Source organism: Hippocampus guttulatus, unplaced genomic scaffold, assembly GCF_054856545.1.
Source record: "Hippocampus guttulatus isolate MCC_2025c unplaced genomic scaffold, RoL_Hgut_1.0 HiC_scaffold_145, whole genome shotgun sequence".
Classification (NCBI taxonomy): Eukaryota; Metazoa; Chordata; class Actinopteri; order Syngnathiformes; family Syngnathidae; genus Hippocampus; species Hippocampus guttulatus.
Window position 1 is genome coordinate 9,492 of NW_028233834.1, and position 3,009 is coordinate 12,500.

Here is a 3,009-nt window from a genome sequence, read left to right on the forward strand (position 1 = left end):
GGCCCTTTTCCCGGGCACGCACGCTCGCAGAGCCGGTCCGCTATTATTAAACGCTCACGCCTGCAAGGAGGCCTTTTTCCCGGGCACGCACGCTCGCCGGGCCGGCCCGCTATTATTAAACTCTCACCCCTGCAAGGAGGCCTTTTTCCCGGGCACGCACGCTCGCGGGGCCGGCCCGCTATTATTAAACTCTCACGCCGGCCAAGAGGCCCTTTTCCCGGGCACGCACGCTCGCCGAGCCGGCCCGCTATTATTAAACTCTCACGCCTGCAAGGAGGCCCTTTTCCCGGGCACGCACGCTCGATGAGCCGGCCCGCTATTATTAAACTCTCACGCCTGCAAGGAGGCCTTTTTCCCGGGCACGCACGCTCGCGGGGCCGGCCCGCTATTATTAAACGCTCAGGCCGGCCAAGAGGCCCTTTTCCCGGGCACGCACGCTCGATGAGCCGGCCCGCTATTATTAAACGCTCAGGCCGGCCAAGAGGCCCTTTTCCCGGGCACGCACGCTCGCAGAGCCGGCCCGCTATTATTAAACTCTCACGCCTGCAAGGAGGCCCTTTTCCCGGGCACGCACGCTCGATGAGCCGGCCCGCTATTATTAAACTCTCACGCCTGCAAGGAGGCCTTTTTCCCGGGCACGCACGCTCGCCGGGCCGGCCCGCTATTATTAAACTCTCACGCCGGCCAAGAGGCCTTTTTCCCGTGCACGCACGCTCGCCGAGCCGGCCCGCTATTATTAAACTCTCACGCCTGCAAGGAGGCCTTTTTCCCGGGCACGCACGCTCGCCGGGCCGGCCCGCTATTATTAAACTCTCACGCCTGCAAGGAGGCCTTTTTCCCGGGCACGCACGCTCGCCGGGCCGGCCCGCTATTATTAAACGCTCACGCCTGCAAGGAGGCCTTTTTCCCGGGCACGCACGCTCGCCGGGCCGGCCCGCTATTATTAAACTCTCACGCCGGCCAAGAGGCCCTTTTCCCGGGCACGCACGCTCGATGAGCCGGCCCGCTATTATTAAACTCTCACGCCGGCCAAGAGGCCTTTTTCCCGGGCACGCACGCTCGCCGAGCCGGCCCGCCTTTTGCCTACCACACCGCCGTCTGGCGGACACCGACCCCTGGTACATCTGCCATTGAAAATGAATGGGGGAATTTTTTCAAACTCCCAATCCGAGCAAGAGGCCCCTTTTCCGGCCACACTCGCCCGCCGGGCCGGCCCGCTCTTTACCCCTGGTACCCCCAGCAACACCCCTGGTACCCCCAGCCTTGCCCCTGGTACCTCCCCCATTGAAAATGAATGGTGACCCCTGGTACCCCCAGCAACACCCCTGGTACCCTCAACCTTACCCCTGGTACCCTCAGCTGCACCCCTGGTACCCTCAGCCTTACCCCTGGTACCCCCAGCCAGCTTCGCCCCTGGTACCCCCAGCCTTGCCCCTGGTACCTCCGCCATTGAAAATGAATGGGGGAATTTTTTCAAACTCCCAATACGACCAAGAGGCCCCTTTTCCGGCCAAACTCGCACGCCGGGCCGGCCCGCTCTTTACCCCTGGTACCCCCAGCTCTACCCCTGGTACCCCCGCCATTGAAAATGAATGGGGGAATTTTTTCAAACTCCCAATCCGACCAAGAGGCCCCTTTTCCGGCCACACTCGCCCGCCGGGCCGGCCCGCTCTTTACCCCTGGTACCCCCAGCCTTGCCCCTGGTACCTCCGCCATTGGAAATGAATGGGGGATTTTTTTCAAACTCCCAATCCGACCGAGAGGCCTCTTTCCCGGCCACACTCGCCCGCCGGGCCGGCCCGCTCTTTACCCCTGGTACCCTCAGCGGCACCCCTGGTACCTCCAGCCCTACCCCTGGTACCCTCAGCGGCACCCCTGGTACCCCCAGCGGCACCCCTGGTACCCTCAGCCTTACCCCTGGTACCCCCAGCGGCACCCCTGGTACCCTCAGCCTTACCCCTGGTACCCCCAGCGGCACCCCTGGTACCCTCAGCCTTACCCCTGGTACCCCCAGCGGCACCCCTGGTACCCTCAGCCTTACCCCTGGTACCCCCAGCGGCACCCCTGGTACCTCCAGCCCTACCCCTGGTACCCCCAGCGGCACCCCTGGTACCCTCAGCGGCACCCCTGGTACCCTCAGCCTTACCCCTGGTACCCCCAGCGGCACCCCTGGTACCCTCAGCCTTACCCCTGGTACCCCCAGCCAGCTTCGCCCCTGGTACCCCCAGCCTTGCCCCTGGTACCTCCGCCATTGGAAATGAATGGGGGATTTTTTTCAAACTCCCAATCCGACCGAGTGGCCTCTTTCCCGGCCGCACTCGGCCTCCTCGCCGGCCCCTTCCGGCGCTGCAAACTCCAAGTTTTCAATCCGACCGAGTGGCCTCTTTCCCGGCCGCACTCGGCCTCCTCGCCGGCCCCTTCCGGCTTGCAAACTCCAAGTTTTCAATCCGACCGAGTGGCCTCTTTCCCGGCCGCACTCGGCCTCCTCGCCGGCCCCTTCCGGCGCTGCAAACTCCAAGTTTTCAATCCGACCGAGAGGCCTCCCTCCCGGCCGCACTCGGCCTCCTCGCCGGCCCCTTCCGGCGCTGCAAACTCCAAGTTTTCAATCCGACCGAGAGGCCTCTTTCCCGGCCGCACTCGGCCTCCTCGCCGGCCCTCTCCTTCCGGGCGGGCCGACCCCTGGTACCTCCGCCGCGGAGGAAAAAATATGGGGAATTTTCTCATTCTCCCAATCCGGCCGAGGGGCCCCTCCGCCGGCCACGCTTCGCCTCGTCGCCGGCCCCCTCCTATGGTGCTCAAGATGACCTCCGCGGGCCGCGCCCCACGCTCCATTCATCCGACCAAGACGCCTCTCCGCCGGCCACGCTTCGCCACGTCGCCGGCCCTCTCTTCCGGTGCTCAAGATGACCTCCGCGGGCCGCGCCGCGCACTCTTCAATCCGACCGAGAGGCCTCCCTCCCGGCCGCACTCGGCCTCCTCGCCGGCCCCTTCCGGCGCTGCAAACTCCAA